Genomic DNA, 21,676 nt, shown 5'->3' with positions numbered 1-21,676 from the left:
GCAGGGTCGGGCCAAAAACCTCATCCTACTTAGGGTGAGACTGCTGACATTGATGTTGCCAAAAGAAACTATTGATGGACAGAATGCAGAACAATGTCATACATTCACCCCAGTACAGAGATCTGGGCCTAAATCCATCGTTTTTTTGCTCACCATGCCCTTCCAGTTTGGACCCAGCCATATGCATATCAGTCTTGACCCTGCGCCTCATGGGAACAGTCCAGTCCGAACTGCCAGGCCAGGTCCTCTCTGGACTGGAAACAAGCATCCTAGGACCGGTTTCGGGGTTTCACCCCTCTTCAGCCAGGATAGCTTGATTCCAGTGGCAAGGAGAGCACGCGACTCACGTCTGAGCATACCCGTCCGACTCGGGTGACAAATGCAAAAAGCAACTATTGATGGACAGAATGCAGAACAATGTCATACATTCACCCCAGTACAGAGATTTGGGCCTATATCCATCGTTTTTTTGGTCACCATGCCATTCCAGTTTGGACCCAGCCATATGCAAATCAGTCTTGACCCTGTGCCCAATGGGAACAGTCCAGCCCAAACTGCCAGGCCAGGTCCTCCCTGGACTAGAAACAAGCATCCTAGGACCAGTTTCGGGGTTTCACCCCTCTTCAGCCAGGATAGCTTGATTCCAGTGGCATGGAGAGCATGGGACTCTCCATGCCACTTTGCCACTGGATTCAAGATAGCCTGGCTGATGAGGGTTATGAACCCGAAACCGGTCCCAGGATGCATGTTTTCGGTCCAGGGAAGACATTGCTTGGCAGTTCGGGCTGGACTGTTCCCATGAGGCACAGGGTCAGACTGATTTGCATATGGCCATGTCTGAACTGGGGTGGTGGAGTGAGCTAAAGAATTATGATGGATTAAACCCAGATCAGTTGACTGGGGGTGAGTGTTTGATTTGCTCAAACGCTCCGTCCATCATCCCCTTTGGTATGACATTGATGGTGCCAGCACAAGGCATGGTGGTCTCAAGCATGAAAATAAAATATACATTTCCTTGACATGCAGGGAGTAAAACATCATTTGTGTAAGGGACATTTCTGCAAAACAGACTATGATCATGGTGATTTCTTACTACCGAACAAAAAAAGCAGCGACATTGTTCAGCCAGACATGCATTTTTGCCGATAGGGCTCCGCCTACATTGGCTGGAGAACTACTTTGGCAAAAACTATTTCCATAAAGTTGAAGGAGATCTCAAAATGTGGCGGGTGACTTTTTACCACATCGGCAGATCACCCACCAACATCAAAACAACCCCCTGTCGTCACTCTCTCCTCAAGGCAAAAAACCTACAAGGCACACGAAGCACTTACAAATGCAAATACTGCCTGGCACTGATTCAGAGTTCACGTCGATGTTTGCCTTCGTATCAACAAACTCTGCCCTCTAGTCATCTGACCTACTGGGAGAACCCAGAAGATGAAAACATAAGGAGACAAGACTAACCACATTTCATGTAGGTATTCTCTTATGTTGAAGCACACGCAAAATTATATAATTACAATATAAAGGTAATAACAATGACGAAAAATTTGTGTGGGCTTGTCTTCTTCTTTAATTACGAGTAGAGTCTTCACATCTCTCAACTTTCATAAAAATCTTCCACTCCCCAACGCGTTTCATCGCTAAAGGGATTATCCCATACGACTTCCTCAGGGCTGGAAGTGACAAAATAATACAATTGGAGTACAAAATCAACTATTTCATTAATGCAAGCCCATAAATACTCCACGTGCAGAAGAAATTGCTCATACTCAACATAAAACGGTCTGTGTCCCGTGTTTCTACATAATTATACAATCTCCTGCCAAATTTCGCGTATATAGTTTTCACCATCTTACACGAAACGAATAGAGTGTTTAATTCATATTCACCCTTCAATAACTTCCGTCACAGAAGCCATTAGAGAAACAAATCAACCCAAGAATGAGGGACTACGTAGCAAATTTGTCAGGTTGGAAAGACTTAAGCGATCTGAAATGTCAAAGTGGTGGGATGGCACCACGCTTAAACAATACATGAAACTAAACAGGATCCCAAGGGGTAAGCTTTGTTCCCAGGTCATCCCGACATATGATGATCTGGACGAAGATCTTCTTATGATTTGGGAGAAGGAGCTTACATCTAGCTCTGTTAAACTAATGGAAATTCTGATTGAAAATGCAGAAAGAAAAGTAAAGAGCTTACAGTTAGAGATTACACAATTGGAGGGGGAGATCGCATCTCCTAATATGCCTGAGGTAACAGCAAATAATTATGAGATCTTGAAAGGGGTTTTAGTAAATCAGCAGAATGATATCAAACAAAGAAAAGCACGTAAGCTAAAGAGGGATGAGGTAGACTATAACAATGGGAGAGTTTTTACTTTTTCGAAAGAGTATGATTACTTGGTTGTAATGGATAAGAACAAAAAGATATCTGAAACACCATCCACTAGCTCCAGCAATACGTCACTTAGCACAATACCAACAAGTGAGAGTGAGGTAGAGGGTGGACCTAATACTTTGATTAGACAACCATGCCCTTTAGGGAACCCTTCTTTCCTACAAGAGGTAAATCGCATCAAGAGAGGGAACAGGGAGCAGGTCAAAAGAGTAGAAAATACAAGAAAACAAGGAGGGGCAAGAGAAATGGGAACAGAAGGGGGCAGAACAGGAATGAAGACTCGGTCTTGGAACAAGGAGGAATAAACATATTAAGGGGAGGAGAAGTGGAAGTTATTAATCTGTCAGATCGAGCCTTGACAGATGAAATGATAATGTTATTGAAGAAAAGTTTGGGTTTCTGTCCTTATTATAAAGGAGATATCTGTGACACAAAGATAGATTTATTTCGATTTGTCAGACGTTTAAAACTGAAAAAACATTTTGCCTTAAATCCGAAGCAAAATAAAGAGAGTATATCGCAAATCTGTAATCCAGTGTCCAATGCATTGACAATCAGGGATATTCAAGATACAGTGACTTTACTGTCAATTACAGAATTGGAAGAAGATCCGGTGACTATAGGGAGAGTATTAGAAGACTTGGATGTAAGACCAGATTTATCAGTAACAAGTGGTTTAAAACAAAAGTCTAGATGGTCTCCAAATCTAGTGAGTGGTAACAATATAGAAATATTTAATACTTTAGTCACTAATAGTCTTGAGAGTGGTATGAGGAAGTTAGGCCCCTCTTTTAAAAATCTAGGGGATAACCTAACGACACTTGAACGTCAGGCACTAAGGACTCTAGTTGAAGACCCCAATGTGATTATCAGAAAAGCTAATAAGGGGGGTAATATTGTGGTGATGAACAAGACTGATTATGTTTGTGAGATATATTCTCAACTGAATTATGTGGAATGTTATGAAAGAATCATGTATAACCCCATGTTCTCTCTTGTAACAAGGATCAATGGGATGTTACAGAAATGGCATGTTGATTGTCTTTTGGATGAAGATGAATTCTTATATTTAAAAGTGAACCGACCACGATATCCCTGCCTCTACACGTTGCCAAAAATTCATAAGGACCTCCATTTTCCACCAGGGAGGCCAATTGTGGCAAGAATCGGGGGACCCACAGAGCGGCTGTCTCAGTTTGTCGATCTGTTCTTACAGCCAATAGTAGTGAATTTGCCATCATATATTAAGGACACTAAGCATATTTTGAATGTACTTGGAGATATCACATGGGAATCAGGTATGACGTTGGTAACACTTGATGTGATATCGCTATATACCAGTATAAGGAACAGAATTAGGAATCAGAGCGGTTCAACATTTTCTCACAAAAAGGCCAGCGAGTCAATGGGAACACACCCAAATGTTATTGGCTATGACTTAATTGATACTGTCTAACAATTACTTTCTTTTTAATGGAGAATGGTTCAGGCACACCCAGGGAGTTGCAATGGGTTCTAGATTTTCAGCAGCATATGCAAATCTATTCATGGGCTGGATGGAGGAAATGGTGATATGGGGTCCATCAGGCAAATATTGGAATGATGATATTCTATATTGGGGACGATACATAGATGATTGTTTGATGATTTGGACTGGAACAGAAGTCAAATTACGAGAGTTCATTGGTTATCTTAACTGTAATGACATGAATATAAGATTCACATCATGCATCAGCTCCACAAAAGTGGTATTTTTGGATGTAGAATTATATATACAAAATGATAAGATTTGCAGCAATATGTATCGTAAACCTACATCTTGTAATGCTATTTTGCATGCAGACAGTGCGCACCCCCACCATCAAATCAGGGCACTCCCTTATGGAGAAATGATAAGGGCACGTCGTAATTGCAGAGATGAAAGTCAATTTAGAATATGTGTTGAAGACATGGAGAGAAGGTTTACCCAAAGGGTTTATGGAAAGGAGGATCTTAGTGTAGCAAAACAGAGGGCATTTAAAATAAAGCGTTCATCCACCTCAAAGCCTAGTAAAGCAAAAACACTAACATCACCGCCCATCAGGATGATTACTGAATATACACCCATCAGTAAAATTCTATATAAGAGTATGTATAAGCATTGGCACATTCTCAAGGCGGACAAGACACGGGAATTTCTTTCAGATAAACCCCAGATTACCTTTCGAAGAGGTAGGACATTAGGTATGATTTTGAGTCCAAGCTACCCAGCAGATGTAAAAAAAAGAACAATGGCTGATGAAGTTTAGTAAGGTTTTTTTTAAATGTGGCCATTGTGGTATGTGTAAATATGCAAAGGACAAAACGAAACAATTCAAGGTGAATGGAGACCAAACATTTAATATTGTGACTAATATTAATTGTAATACGAAGTACGTTGTATATCTGATTATGTGTAAATGTGAGAAGATATATGTGGGTAGCACAATAAGGGCTCTTAAGTACCGTATAAGTGAACATTGGAGAGCAGTTAAGAACAATGATATGAGGTATCCCATTGCAGAGCATGTTCATAATTGTATAGCACAAGGTACACACAAATCTTTTCAATTCTTTGGTATAGAACATGTCAAATTAGAATCACGTGGTGGGAACAGAGAACTTATACTGCGGAGGCATGAGGCGAGGTGAATCATGCACTTGAGGGCCGTGGAAGAGGGTCTGAATTATGACCGGGAGCTACAGTACTTCTTAGGGGAGTAGACAATGAGGCGGCTTATCTAAGTCACTCATCGTTAGTGGACATTCAGGTATTGGGAAACAACGTGGAACAAGGTCGAAAATGATGTCAATAGAGTTTCGGTTAACCCCTTCAATGTAATCTCTATATATAGTTTTTTGAATTTATGAATAGCATGTCACAATTGGCGCATGCGTGATTAATATGGTGGAGAAAAATTTATTGTAATTAATATTGAGTCCGATTTAAAATACGTTACCGATAAACGCATGAATATATAAGGGAGGGGCTTAAGGAAGATAATTTCATAATAGATTCTGGGCGAAACTGGGATATGTTTCAATACTAGTTCAAGATGGCGCCCGCTATGAGTAAGAGAATTACTTTATCTAATATCGACTTAAGATGGCGCCCGTTTTAGGCGAATCTGATGTAAGTTACCTGGTTGGTTTTCATGATTTTAAAAGAGCAGACCGGAGAATGGATTACGCCTACGCGCACCTGTATCCGGGGGCGAGAGCGTTTTGAAGGTGAGCGGGAGAGGAGCTTTGGAAGTTATACGTAGGGCAGTCTGAAAAGATATGGGTTTTGGCTAACGATGATACGTTTGGCATTTTATCTATAGATCCCCGTACTTCAGGGAACTTTGTGGAAATATATTGATTGGTGTTCGTGAACTAAATATAAACGACATGCTTAACGTGGACATTAAGAATGTAATCGACCATGTAAGATACGGAGCAAATGCGGAAATCTTACACTGGGCCATATATAAAGATTAACTAAGGTAAGACCAGTCTTTATGGAGTTACTTATCGATATGATGAACATTAGGAACCACGAGGGAAGGTATATTAGAGAAAGTTTAAACAAACTTTTGCATATCCATTTATAGGTTAAGCGTCATCGATTCATACTGTGGGATTTCGTTAGCGAGTTGCACTGAGGATATCATAGTAGGCGGAAAGGCACGTAAGTGGCATGGAATTTAATTCTGTCAATAGAATCAGCCTATGCCTCATGTGCTCCGCAGATAATAATAATGTCCGACACTTTGTATTGTTTTAGGTGTTCAAATACAAGGAATAAGGTACAGATACATTATTCAGGGTTTAAATTGAGTAGCATGCGCCTCACTATTGGTGACGGAAGTTATTGTAGGGTGAATATGAACTAAACACTCTATTCGTTTCGTGTAAGAGGGTGAAAACTATGTATGCGAAATTTGGCAGGAGATTGTATAATTATGTAGAAACACGGGACACAGACCGTTTTATGTTGTTTAGTATGAGCAATTTCTTCTGCACGTGGAGTATTTATGGGCTTGCATTAATGAAATAGTTGATTTTGTACTCCAATTGTATTATTTTGTCACTTCCAGCCCTGAGGAAGTCGTATGGGTTAATCCCTTTAGCGACGAAACGCGTTGGGGAGTGGAAGATTTTTATGAAAGTTGAGAGATGTGAAGACTCTACTCTTAATTAAAGAAGAAGACAAGCCCACACAAATTTTTCGTCATTGTTATTACCTTTATATTGTAATTATATAATTTTGCGTGTGCTTCAACATAAGAAAATACTGAAATCAATCTATGATTGTGTTTGGGGTTTTGGGTGTTTAACCTCGAGTTGTAAAGCACCGCCGTTTACATACGTGTTCATCATTAAAATTTCCCTTTACACCCACTAACAAAAAAAAAAAAATAGCACATTTCATGTATGAATATGTTTGTGTGACATGCATCAATGCGTAGGTAGATCTGTCTTCGCCAAAATCTATAGAAGTGTATGCTTCAACCTGTCGTTAATCATTAATGCACACCTGGGATTGTCACTTAAAGTGTGGGATTACTGCTGAAACACCAGAGCTCTTCTCACTCACCTGGTAGATGGTCATCCTCATGTCTCCTGTTAGATTCCTCATTAGCCGCAGTGCCTGGGTCTTCATTTCCTTCCGTTCGTAGTGAAAAAACAGACTTTGCAATCACAGGACCTGGTAAAAAATGAAAGGTAAGCTGCACGTGAGCACAGGTCCTGAAGTCATGACCCACAAGGTGAGCAGTGTAGGTTTTGGGGGCTTATAGAGAGAGAAACAGTTGCGTTTCAAATGACACTTTAACCACCTTGCATTATCAAATAAGGCCTCAGTGCAGTAGACGAGGGCTCCAGGGTCATCGCCAACTACTCAAAGCCTCCTGTGTCAACGCTCCCACCTCCAACTAACGCGGTTACAGAATATTCCATACACAGCAGGTGTCCACATGGACAGGGAACCGGAAACGTTTGATCAAGTCTGCCACAGTCAAGACAAGCTTCAACAGCTTTCCATCAGAGCTGCAATCAAATTGGAATAGTCTTTCTGACATCGAAGGGTTTGATGGGCACTGCCTTCTTAGATTTCAAAAAGTAAATTGAGGCAAAGGCCCTCGAGCCCAGCAGCCAATGACTTCTCTCTGCCTGCTCTTCCAAATGCAAGGAAAAGGCTCCACCCCTGAGGCCTCCCACGACTGATGTTTCACAGGAAAGCACTCCTATGTGCTCTGTGACCCTGCAACAGGATAATCAAACAGAATGAACCAAAACACTCCAACCTCTAGGAGCCGTCCCCCTATTTCAGGCCAGTGGAATACTCCTTGGCTCACAAATGTCCGTTGTCGGACTGACGTAGGAATCATCAGTGTAAATAAACAAGAGCATATTGGAATGGAGCCCAACCTCGCGCACTAACGGTGCTTTCCAAACACCCCCACACCGATGGATTGCTCTTTGATGACCAGTGTCAAGCCCAAGGACACCCAGCATGCGCTGTTCCAAGACACGGTGGCAAACACTTGAGTGATTCGGGTATGAACACTATCAAGGACTGCATCCACCAGCATGCATTGGGAGAGTTCATGCAGGCAGTGCCCCCCCCCTCCCCCCCACTACTCCTAAAGGATGTTGGGATATAAACCCTGGAAATGCAGCAGTGTGCTTGGAGCGGCACAGAACCTGAGGCAATGAAAGGGGCTTGTCAAGCACCCCAAACCCATGGATGGTTCCTGGTGGATGAATGCCAATTGGCACAAAACATGTCCAAGGCTATGAGGCACTTGCTGCGTGAACACTGAGCGGCAAACACTTGCCTGGCTGTGAGGATGAAGACTCCTGAGGGCTGAATCTAGCAGCATGCACTAGGAGGACTGGAGCAGCCTGCAGACCGTTCCCAGTCTCCACTGTTTACAATTCCCATGTAGAAAGAGAAGACAGACTTCACACTAGATGCATCCAATACCGGATCTCTTCTAGAAAAGCACTCAGATCCACACCTTTTCAGAGAACGGGGCCAGCAGTTTGCGCTAATTCTGTTAACCCCTGGTGTGTACCAACATATGTGCCAGTGCTCTGTATCCTTGCCCCAGGATAACCAAACAGAACAAACCACCCATCATCAGCTGTTACCAACCAGCGGGCTCGCGTACAATGTCCTATGCTGGGTTCACCCTGGAATCAGCAACCTAAACAAATAAGGGTGTAATGGAACTGATTGGAAAGCCAGTGGTGACAGAACGTTAAAGTCCACCCACCGAAGAAAATAAACATGGGCTCCTAACAAACTACTTCTAGCTGACCACCAATGACTAAGAACTTCCATGTATGGGTGATGGTTCCAGCACATTGAGCCTCCACAAATCCCTGAATGGATCAACGAGGGAGCACCCAGGCCTCTACTGATCTTCGGAGCCAGATCCCTTACATGTCCTGCGTTTCCAGCTTCCATTCCACTGAGGTATCTTGTTGATTGCGGTCATGCCTTACATGGCAGACAAGCCAGTTTACATGAAATCTTGTCTGAATCCGAAAAAGAATGAAATCATAGGACAAGAAATGCGTAGTGACGATAATAGGGGTGATGGTGAGTTAAAGTAACGTATCTTACATGTAATGACGACTTTGCAAATGCTAGAAATGACATTGAGTGAAGTTTTACCCAGAGACTTGAAGAACTGGTTCATTTCCTCCATCAGATTTGCATAAAGACCCATCTGCCAGGTGTGTAAAAGGTCCAGCTCCACCTGTGAGAAGCAGGCAACAACATCCTGGAACGTGAGCAGCGCCTGGAAAGAGAACTGCAAGTATTAACTGTATGTCCTTCTCAGAAACGGAACACAATCAGACACCATACAGAATAAAATGTGTATAAGTAACGCCAGATGTTCTTTTCTCTAGACCGACGGCCACGCAGGTCCCATATTACGATTAGGGCTCACTGTTTTCCATTTTTACCGATAAATAAAGACAGAAAACAATGTGTTTCTAGTCTATTTATTTTTCAAAGCAGAAAAATACAGATTATTTGGCTTCTTTTGAGTGACTCTCCCTGCAGGGATCAATGACTTTTGGGCCAATAGCTGTACATGCTGGCAGCATGGGAGTTACAAAGCTGAAATTCGATTTTCTTAAATCACTGCATATCTCTCAACACGCATTTGTGCTATTATGTAAGTTTTCATGTGGGTTTATTATTTTTTGCTGTGTAATGTGCTACAATCTGACAGGCCTCAAAGTATAAATGCACATTTATCTATTAAATAAATGCAAATTATACAAGTTATCACCTCATCTGTTCATGAAACACAAAATGAATATGGATAAATACCAATAAAACGGCCAAAAATAAATACAGACGGAAACATTAAAAAAATAAATACTATAAAACCGGGAGCCCCATTTGTGATTCTCCAATCGTGGCATCATATGAACCATGCCTTCTACCCATCATATACTGGCAGGCCGCTAGGAACCTGATCAGACTCCTACTGGTGGTGTTAAGTGCCAACGGAGAACAGGTCATACACATACCCATTGGTTATTCATATATCTATATATCTATATATATATATATATATATAGTTACTGACAGCTCCTTCTGGTACCACATAAGACCCACGAGAGGTGGCGCATATGCCGAAAGAGCAAATCGGCAAATCCAATCAAAGGTACGATTTCAAAAGTAAATGCGCTCTCAGAACACATGAATCAGGTCATCAAAGTTTCGGTAACAAGCGTTTATTACATGACGCGTTTCAACTACCGCCGTAGTCTTGGTCACATCTAAATTGTTGTGAAAACATGGTTGGTTAAATTAAGACATCTGACATTTGATACAGGAAGTACTACATCAACCGAAGTAAGGCGGCCATATTGGAGTGTCTAAAAACGTATTAGATATAATGCAAAATAACAGAGATACTTCCAGCATGTAAAATACAATCAAAGATAGGCACCCCTGTGAATTTACAAATGACAAAATAAATGCATACATGCATGAAAATATATTGTATTCAATGGTGCCATGAACCAAAATAGTTCGCTGATCCGAAGCCTCTGTAGACACACCGGCCAATGTCTGTTATGCGTGTGGGAAAACATCCAAAATAACTGTCCTGTGTGTAAATGGACATGGCGCAACAATCACATGTTAAAATAAAACCACATGATAAATGCACATAATAGTATATCAATAAACTCCTCCAAAGAAAGAGCAGAGGCCTCAGCGGGGATTGAAGGAAACTCCTTTATTGAATAAGCGGCATGATGCATTTCGGCCAGTCGGCCTTCGTCGGATGCCTTAATGTTCAGGTGGCTTGTCACAATGGTATTTAACACAGTCCTGCCACTTTCCCATTGGCGGGAACTCGCTCCGCCCCAAACCAGTGTCCGCTTACCACCCGTAGTCCGTCGGAACTACGGATCCCAGAGTTCACCTGTACCAGGTAGGTGTTGCGTTGGGATGTGTTAGTTACTGCCCGTGTGGGCTGGCGAGGTGCAGTATTGTCCACGATGTTGACAATGCCAATATCCTGCTGAGATTGAATCTCAGAGCCTCCTCTAGTCCCCAAACCGTTCCAGCCACCAAATGCAAATATATATTTTATTAACTGTGAGTTTAGGGGTTACGCGCCACCCTCATTCAGTTAACCGTTGAAAATTTGGACAAGAAGAAAAAAAGCTGAAAAGATATTTGAGACCTGCTGCAGGGAAGCTGAGCCGTGGCATTAGTTATGGCGTGTGTTGGGCGCACTGGACTGGACATCCTCCTTCCTCACTGGCAGAACCCAGAGAGTCCGCCTCCCACCCTACAGAGCAGAAGCTACCGACCTCATCTGCGGCATTCCCCAGGGTTCATCCCTCAGCCCGACACTGTTCAACATCTACTTGGCCTCCCTCGCACAAGTGGCCCGCCAACACGACCTGAACATCATCTCCTACGCCGGCGACACCCAGCTCATCCTCTCCCTCACCAAGGACCCGCACACTGCCAAAACCAACCTCCACGAGGGTATGAAGGCCGTCGCCGAGTGGATGAGGAACAGCCGCCTGAAGCTGAACTCGGAAAAGACAGAAGTTCTCATCCTCGGCCCATCTCCGTCTGCCTGGGACGACTCCTGGTGGCCAACTGCACTAGGAACAGCCCCAACACCCACGGACCACGCACGCAACTTGGGATTCATCCTTGACTCCTCCATGTCCATGTCCAAGCAGGTCAACGCCGTCTCCTCCTCCTGCTTCAACACCCTCCGCATGCTCCGCAGGATCTACAAGTGGAACCCGACCGAAACCAGAAGAACGGTGACCCAAGCACTCGTCAGCAGCCGGCTGGACTACTGTAACGCACTCTACGCCGGAATCCCCACCAAACACCTACAACGACTACAACGCATCCAGAACGCCTCGGCCCGCCTGATCCTCGACCTCCCCCGCCGCAACCACATCATTCCTCACCTGAGAGACCTGCACTGGCTCCCCATCAAAAAGAGGATCACCTTCAAACTCCTCACCCATGCACACAAAGCGCTCCACAACTCTGGACCAGCGTATCTGAACAGCAGACTCCACTTCTACACCCCCGCCCGCCAGCTCTGTTCTGCAAGCCTCGCCGCCATCCCCCGAACCCAACGAAGCACCTACGGAGGCAGATCCTTCTCCTTCCTCGCGGCCAAGACCTGGAACACCCTCCCAACCCACCTACGGCAGACCCAGGACCTGCTCGCCTTCAGGAGGCTCCTCAAGACCTGGCTCTTCGAGCGGTAGCAGCAGCCCCCCCCCCCCCTTTTTAGCGCCTTGAGACCCTCACGGGTATGTAGCGCGCTCTATAAATTCTGTGATTGATTGACTGGTACCCATAATTGACAGATTTCAGCAGTTTACTGCAGCTGAGCCAGAACCATCATAACTCAGGGTCTGATTTAAGAGTTTGGCAGATGGGTCACTCGGTCACAAACCTAATAGATATCCCATCCGACTTTTGCCAAAGGCTATAACTCACTTGTAATAAGTGACAGAGCAACCTATCCACCAAACCCTAAATCAGGCCCTCTGTTTTAAACTGTATTTGTTCAGTGAATTACATTTTTTATGATGTACTTAATTTAAAACCCCCACTATGCACAACACTGTACCATACACAGTGGGAGTTGGGCATCGGACCGGACCTGACCTGTGACCCGGACTTTCTCCTACTCCCTGCTGGCAGCACAATCAATCAAGCAGGATTTATAAAGCACGGCAAATCTCCCATGAGGGTCTCAAGACGCTGGAGTTGCTAGCTGCTTCGTGGAATCTGCTCATTTGAACAGCCAGGTCTTGTGTTCCTTCCTGAATTCTCAGAGCGATGAGGTGGTCCTGAGGTGCAGGGGAAGGTCGGTCCAAGCTTTGGCTGCCATCCCACTGTGCTGGACTTTTCAGGGCTACACCACCTATGCCCTGGTGTCAGACTCTCATGATAATATCTGCTTTTGCCATGTGGCTTTTTTTCCACCTCATAGATCATTCACAAATAGGTGGTTTTGTTGTTAGTAGGGGGGTGTACTGAGTAGATGTGAGTTAAAGACTGATTAAAGGCGAGTGCCTTTTTGCCAGGTGGCGTTTAAAGGCAGAGAGAGTAAGCGCTTAGCAGATTTTTGGATCTGCCAGAGGCGACAAGTTTCTGGGACAGATAGTTAGCCGATTTTCAACATAAGGCCTTGTGTACAATGGAGGCAAACTTGAGAAAGCATGCTCAAATTGGTAGTCACTTTAGGGTAAAGTGATCAGTTTGGGGGTGATGCAATCAGATTTTCTTCCGTCTGATGTTAGGCCCTTCTACTGCACTGTAGCCTGCCTTTAGAGAAAGGCATTAGGATTCTAGGAAAATACGGCATTACCGGGTCTGGTGGCTTACAGGACTAATAAGTCCACTGTAGGGGCCTATGTTTGATCTGATGGTCACAGGTTCAAATCCCGGCAGGTCCACTGAGCCTTTCATCCTTCTGAGGTTGATAAAATGAGTATCATTGAGTTGGGTAACAATAAACACCTGTTATCCAGCGCCAAGATGCCCACGGGTGAACGCGCGCTTTACAAATACATGTTATGTTACCGCAGTTTAGTTAGGAGAGGACTACAGGTTGCACCCTTGTTTTAAAGACTGCATACTGTTTTAAAGTGTTCCTTGGGCTGAAGGGCTTTATTCTTCCTCTACTGATTTGGTGCTGGACACTCTTTGTTATGGTGCTGATGTGTGACTGCAGGTTCAGGTCCTTATCTTCGGTGCAGCCTAGGGATCTTGATGCTTTGACTAGGGTTAGTCAACCCTTGACAATGTTATCTGCAGCTGCCTCCAGTCTGGCAGGTATAGGAGTGTTGTATTTGTGTGAGGGAATTTGTAGGAATTCAGTTTTGGGAGGGTTTTTATTTGAGGTTGTGGAGGGCCATACATGTCTTGACCTTTACTTAATGTGAGGGCTAGAGCGGTTATGTCTTACGGGGATGCTACTTTCATGCATAATTGGGTGTCATCCATGTACAGTGAAAAGGAGTAAATAGATTCATTCAGGAATGCCATTTAGGGTTCCTGGTAAATGTTAAAGAGTATAGGAGAGGGGGCCGGGCCTAAGTGGCCAACATGGCAGACGTGCTCTGTTGGGCACCTGTCCACCATCACCGGAATACCGCCTGCCTGGGTGCTGGCTTGCCCCTCGGAGTCGGAGAAGAACCCAATCATCTCCCTAACGGAGCAAGGATGAGGCAAAGGGCATTTCACACCATTAGTCAGCAGCTGGGAAGGCTGGAACCACGGCATTGAAGCGCCGCTACACACCCAGATGGGGGGCTGAGGTTGAGCCACATCTCCTGGTCCGCACACTAGACAAGGGCAACGGGCCTGCCTGATCCAGTTGACCTGATGGAGCTGGCCCCGTGGCCCCAGTGGATGGCTTGCAGACACACGCAGGAAGTATCCAGGGAGTAGTGAACCACCCTTCCCCAGGCCGCATGGCAAACAGTGGGTGGATCCCCTACATACCAGGCCTGTGCTGCATCTGTTCCGAACTGGGTGAGGACGCGGAGAGCTGGCGGGCTTCACGGGGGTGGCTCCAAGATACAGTGAAGCCAGAAGACTAGTGGCTTGGGCCGTGTCCCAGAGCCCACAGGGACAAGAAGGACTGGAGGCCAACAGATCTCAAAGGCACCAACTCAGGTAAGGAGGTGAGTTTGGAGTGGGTCACTAGTGCCTGTCCCATCCCCATTCTACATCCTTTTTAGCGACACCCACCCAGCGCAACCAATTTTCCCAAATGATGGACCCTGCAAGGGCTGGGGCTCGAGCCAGGAGCCTGATGTAGTTACCACCAGCGGTAGGTGGCAGGGTCACACTTTCTCCCTCCCTCCCCTGGCCAGCATCGCCTAGAGGACCTGAGCCATCGAGTCGGGGTGGGACAAGGACCAACAACTGGGAAGTGATTGCTTGTGCTGCCCAGGTAGACGCTCCAGGAGCAACCGGGTCGGCTCGCCACCACGCAGAACACCAGCACTGCTCCACACAAAGCAGCGGGACACGTAATGATGCCGGGCACCCCACTGATTTCCGCATGCAGTGCTGCCAGGGGGCTCCATGGGGACTAGATGTGATTGGGCCAAATACTGGGAGATTACTGCTCGTGCTACCCAGATAGACGTTCATGGAGCAAGCGGATCAGCTCGCAACCACGCTGCACATTGCCACTGCTCCACACAAAGCAGTGGGACATGTAATGATGTCAGGCGCACCCCCCCCCCCCCACTGATTTCCTCATAAAACGCTGCTGGGGGTCCAAGGGGACTAGACGCGATGGGTCAAGACAAAGCCCCGCCAGGCCAGGATGGACATCCTGCAGGCTATACAAGAATCCAAAACTGCACTAGAAACAAAGATAGGGAAGTCGCCAATCAGTGGATTGTATGACTGAGGCAGACGGGAGAATATCAGAGTGAGAGGACACAGTACTGAGGCTATCCTCAGAGGTGGCCCGCTTGACCAATAACACCAAAACGCAGCAAGGCCATGTGGCGGACTCTGAAAACAGGGCCGCCCATAATAATCAGCGCTTTATTGTCTTCCCAGAGGGTCGACGGCTGAGCCCCAGAGACATTCCTAGAGCAGTGGATCTGCTCATGGGTAATTCTTGAAAGCCTATTCTACTGCTTCATCCTAGAGCCCAAAAGCTGCCACCATGGGCTCCACCTTGCCCGTTGATGGCCTGTTTCATGAACTAAAGAAGCCAGGACACTGTCCTGAGTGGCGCAAGAGTGTAAGGCCAATTGATGTTCCAATCACGGCGAATTATGATCTTCCCTGAGTACACACACACACGTGTGCTCCAAACACAATGCAAATTGTACAAACAGGTGAAACAAAAACTATGCGCCATGCAACTGTCCTATATGCTCCTCTACCCTGCCAGGCTGCGGATGATTCGTGACTCTAAGATTGTTCTTTGATACACCTGAAGAGGACTGGCTCATTGAGGAGCATCCCTAACTGTGTTTCGCCCGCCGAGATGGCAATCGACCACTCCACCCACAATCAAAGACCATGAACTAGTGGGGGCAAGGGACAAATGGCACCGGAAGCAGTCGCGCCAGAGACAAAGGGGGCAAAAAGCCATGGAGAGCTCCACAGATTCCGAAAGGGAACAGAAAGCCCAATCCGTGATCAAGGGCCCCACAAACCCACTGAATCCTAGCAAAGACAAAAAAAGAGGACTCGCACTGCAACTCCACTGCTGACAGTAAAAACCTATTTCAAATTTTTCAGCACACCAGCACCACTATATCCTAGAACAATGTTGTCAGTAAAACCTGTTTCATGATGCACTGTCAAACCTGCTGCCAAGGATAGGAAAATCAATCTTTCAACCACAAGAACATTTATTCAACATGATGCACACACCCAGAGCTGGTAACCTTGCAGACTATCTCAAACGACACTCACGACAGGCAACTGCCGATGAGACTGCTCAAACGCCCCAAAGCAAGAGTAGGAGTAGTAACCACCACCCGGACAGGTGAGGTTATCACAATGGTGAAGAGAAACACAGAACCTATTCAATGATGACAAACGCTATAAGGACTGACCTACTCATAGTATAATGTGCAATATGAACTTTCAATCACTGAAGGGGGGCTGCTTTCTTCTAAGAGTTGACTGCATAGTCTTCCTGTGCCTTAATACCATGGACACCGACACTTGTTTAAAACAAAGGCTTTGGTTTCTGAATATTGACAGACAGGTGGTAACCAAATGCACATCCTACCAAGCCACTAAGCCATTAGCCTGGGTACCTTCATTAATCATCTCCAAAGGCTTCCCGCATGTCCAGTCTCACTGATCTTTGACGGGCAACATCTTTTTGTCCTAGTTGATTGCACTACCTCCACAACTTAGTGAGGTAATCTAACTCAACAGAGGAAGTGACCCCAAAGTTTGAAGAAGTACTCTTGACATGTGGCCTCCGAATGAAAGTCAGGGCTGAGCACAGAAAATGCTTTCAGGACAAACTTCACAACATCCATACAATCTTTTGGGGTCGGTCACAGGAAATTAACATTTATATGGCCCCAGCTAATAGAGAGGTTGAGCATTTCGAGAAAACAGATAATAAAAGTGTCTGACATTGAAGGACACATCACATAATGGGATGGACACCAAACAATTCACCTCCAATTTGCAGGTGTCACAAGCATTCTTGTAAGAACACCCACACACATGCAAAATGAGGCTCCTACCCACAAACATGTTGATGTGCACCTGCAGGGCCTCGTGCTGTGAAATGTTTGATTCTGTAAAGGATTAGCTCATTTTTTCCATTTACAGAGAGGCACAAATGATCTCCTGCTACTAGGTGGACCCAACACTGACCTGGTGTGCATGCTGGTGTCTTCTTTCTTTGGATTATTCCCATATTAAAAAGAGACACCTGGATTTCTACCCAGACTCTGGACAGCGAGTTCCAGCATGCAGGGTCCAGAGAGGGAGCAAAGGGCCCAGGGTATGTGTACTGACAAACTGTTACTCTTGCTAGAGACCCAGATTGATTTACAGGATCCCATTCCACCTTAAAAAAAAAAAGGCTCACAACCAGAAACAGTAGAACTCCCACTATGGTGTGCTATTTTAAAGCTCATAATAATGCCACATTTCATCTGATACAAATTTTTCATTCGGCCAACAACTTTTCTAACACTCACTTAACATTCTAAATAGATCACCTTTTTTTCCTGGCTTTCTTCTTTGGCTAGGCTGCCAACTGCTACACCATGACTTTCGCTAGGACCTCACTTTTGTCATCATACATCTCACCCTCTTTAACATCATAGCACCCAAATTTGACATTTTTCTTACTGACACCCTTTACGCACTTGGACTTATCTGAATTGTTAAATACTCATGCAAAAACAACAGTTGTCATACATTCACCCCAGTACAGAGATCTGGGCCTAAATCCATCGTTTTTTTGCTCACCATGCCATTCCAGTTTGAACCCAGCCATATGGAAATCAGTCTTGACCCTGTGCCTCATGGGAACTGTCCAGCCCGAACTGCCAAGCCAGGTCCTCCATGGACTGGAAACAAGCATCCTAGGATCGGTTTCGGGGTTTCACCCCTCTTCAGCCAGGATAGCTTGATTCCAGTGGCATGGAGAGCACGGTACCCACGTGTGAGAAGTTGGCCTGGTATATGATGCTCACTAGTTAAAGTGATCACCTTGTACCATGCCAAGCAACCCTTATGGTGTGGTTGTAAGTCAACCTTTTCGGACTAGCTGCCCTAGTGGAAGCGTAGGCTAAGCAGTCTTTGAGGCTAAACTCGTGAAGCGTGTTAAGCAGGCTGTTTTCCCAAATGCAACCCCCTTTTATACCAATGAAAGGACACCACACAGATATATATTCAAAATATATATGTATTTATTTCTCAAAGTAACCCCTAGTCTCTTTATGAGCACAGGAGCACAAATCGTCAAACAAGATTACAGTAGAATACACAGAAGTTGCACTTTATATGGATAGGCCCTGGTGGCCACTCGAACCATATACTAAAATAGTGGTATAAGTACCACAAACAGAAAAGGGAAAAGGCCTAGAGCCTCTAGAATCGCTGGGCCTACAAGGAGCTAACGTCAGTTAGTGACCAGGAGGTCCACGGGTGGCGTGTGCAGAGCAAATAGTCACACGCGTGCTCCCATAGGTTTCAATGGGTGCGTAAAAAGTACAAAGTTACTGCAAAGAGGATCTTCCGGATGGGCTAGGAACTCAAGATTTGGAACACAGGCACTAGAGATGTAATACTACACTTGGGCACAGGTGTGCCAGCTTTACCTCACCCACAGGAAGCGGGTGCATAGGCCTCGAAGTGCGTCGGGTTTCTTCTATCTGTTCCGTGGAGCCTGAAGACAAAGATGCTGCAGGCGGTCGGTCCGGGAGAGATGCAGTGGATCCAAGAGTGGATCGGAGATGTTGAAGACCTGTAAGCAGAGGGGACAGTGTTCACAGTCACTAGCCAGTGACCAGCGTGGCACCAGGTGGGTACCAGGCGATGTCGGGTGCAAACAGGAAGAAAGGTGTAGCTTGTCTCTGCAGCCACGTGGTCCCTGGAGGTCGACGACGTCCAGGAGTCGGTTCACGAGCTGTCCCACGCAGGCTCTCACTGTCGGCGGTGTCGGCGACTTGATCGAAGCAAACAAGCCTTGGCAAAAGCAATTGTTGTAGGAGATGAAATAAGCTGATGGTTCTGACCAGCAAGGTCAGAAGGACTGCTCCTTTGGAGGGGAGCAAGGGCCAGTCTGGAGCAACCAGACCAGCGGTGTATTTCTTAAAGTTCGTCGCCAAGATGGCTACTAGCCAGCGGGCCAGCAACCGGTTAGGCGCGTCGAGTGGCAAAATGCAGAAGGGCCCCACGCAGATCGTGGAGATGCTGGAGGGCTCACCTTTGGTGCAGGTGCTGCTCGGGTGTTGGGCTTCTCAGATCCCAAAGCACAACTTGGAGGGAGCCTCGGTTGTTGCACTTGTCAGCTTGTCGTGGTCGTTTCAAGATGGCTGGCTCCACGTGTCTCGGTGCCTCCACGGGTCTCCTCTTTTCAGGGACTGTGGATCGGGCGGTGAGAGGTCTGGAGGTCCAGGTCTTGTCAGTCTCTGGGCTCGGGCTCCGGCGGGAGGCGGCGGCAAAGCAGACGTTGATTCGCTGGATGGTGCTTGCGTTAGCAAGGTGGTCACTCCCTGACCACAGGGGAGATTGGCTTCAGTCCTCTGTGCAGCAGAGCGTCGAAGTTCCCGTCTTCTTCTTAGTTTTAAGTTGATTCCAGGATGTCTGAAGTCTTAGGACACAGCTCCTACCTTTAAGCGGATTCTAGGGGCCGGACTACCTGCTAGGTCCCTCCCTATGGGTGGGACCAGGAAGGGGGGTGGTTACACCCCCAATCCTTTGTCCAGCTCGCCCCAGGCCCGGGACTGGTGTGCCCCAGGACTGGTTTGAACTGGCATATGCACCGAGGCTCCTTGTGAGCCACAGGCATGTCTGGTTTCTTTCAAGCCCTACCTGACCAATACACAAAATCCTGTCTGGGGTGGTGCACGCACCTCCCCTGGCAGGAAACCCTTTGTCCACACCTCCCAAGCTGGAAGGACTCCCAGCAGCAGGAGGGCAGACTTGTGTCTGTGGTGGCAGCATCCATTTTGTGGGGCTGAGGCTATGTCTGATTTTACCCGGGTTTCAGGTACTGTACATGTCGTGTCCCTCTAGAAGGGTGGAATGCTAACCCCGTCGCCAGAATTGGCGAGGGGTTAGTATTCCAATTCGTATGACACCTTACTCGACATGTTTTGATAAAGCCAAACCAAAGATAGCATTTAGCCGCGAGGTTCATAATGCACTTAAGAGTATATGGTATGACGATATCTGGAAACAGTAGAAGGAAGTTGTTCCGACCACTGCAGACAGGCTCAGCTCATGCCAGAGCACCATCTCACATGGAACCAAGCACTCTGCCTTCAGGATTGTTAAGGCCTGCCATAGGAGTGACTTACAGGTTACCAGGTGTCCCATTTAAGGTTAGGTATAGGTATACTACACCTTAGTAAGAGGTGATTACACCAACTTACCCCAGCTGAGTGATCAGCCAGTTGTGTCAAATTGTTAGGCCAAGCCTGGGGTGGCATAATACATGCTTCAGCCCTTGGCAGGCCTTGGGTACACCAATGCCCTGGGTACCTAGTGTACACTGGTACAGGGGCTGACAGGGTGATCCAACCAATTGGGTATGTACCTAGGGTACATGGAGTCCATTTTAAAGAGAGAGCAGATGGGCTGAGGTCCTGAATGGCAGGATCTCAGGCCAACTAAGTCGAAAAACCAGCTAGACACTAGGCAAAAATTTGGGGGTAACCATAGTCAGATATCCACCTTCCTACACCACGTCTGGGCATACCCTTCCCACTCGGGGTGACAAATGCAAAAACAACAGTTGATGGACAGAATGCAGAACAATGTCATACATTCACCCCAGTACAGAGATCTGGGCCTAAATCCATCGTTTTTTTGCTAACCATGCCGTTCCAGAGGCACAGGGTCAAGACTGATTTGCATATGGCTGGGTTCATACTGAGAGTTGCCATTATTAGAGGAGATTGTCAGAAATTCTCTTGACATCTCTGTGTAACTGCCCCACACCTAAGGAAAGTCCCCCTATTTTGTTTATTCATGTGGGATTAGCTAATAATATGCTGTCTCACACACAAAAGGCTGGGGGGCTCTGCCTCATATACGGAAAGCTATGGCTATTTCACACAACGGTCGTGGGGCTTCAGTGGCAGCATATGGTACAATGCTTGTTTGCCTAGCTCAATGCCGTGAAATCATTCAACACTGAATCTGCTGTGCTTTTTGCAGAGTTACGATATTATGATGTAGAGTTATGAATAGCCACCTAACACACCATCTGCTGGGTAACCTTCAGATTATACCAACAACATAACCCGAGCTAACTGCCAAAGTTAGCTTGCTCCAATTTAAGAATTCCCAAGACGGCTTAGCCAATATTTCTAGGTATGTGTAGCCCATTTCCACCAGCTTGGAGTGTGTGCAACCTACGCCTGAACGGTGTCTACTTGCCCTGAAACATGTTCCCAAACACTGGAGTACCAACACGAATTGGTGGATGGCTGGGAGCACAAGCTAAACAGAAATCCATTGTTCTTTAGGGGGATTAGATGGGCAATG

The 21,676-nt window shown here is 46.1% G+C and overlaps 1 pseudogene across 1 annotated transcript in view; it reads right to left on the bottom strand.

The window, feature by feature from the left end:
• LOC146799983 (uncharacterized) overlaps window positions 1–21,676 on the bottom strand; it is a 390,259-nt pseudogene that overhangs the window by 99,918 nt on the left and 268,665 nt on the right. Inside the window, exons 7-8 of the transcript XR_014968028.1 lie at window positions 9,095–9,221; window positions 7,007–7,117 (exon numbers count right to left, since the gene is read on the bottom strand). The product of XR_014968028.1 is annotated as an uncharacterized LOC146799983 (transcript). The remainder of the gene's footprint in view (window positions 1–7,006; window positions 7,118–9,094; window positions 9,222–21,676) is intronic.

This window comes from Triturus cristatus, chromosome 8 (assembly GCF_964204655.1).
Source record: "Triturus cristatus chromosome 8, aTriCri1.1, whole genome shotgun sequence".
Lineage (NCBI taxonomy): Eukaryota > Metazoa > Chordata > Amphibia > Caudata > Salamandridae > Triturus > Triturus cristatus.
This window is presented reverse-complemented; position numbering and strand designations above follow the sequence as displayed.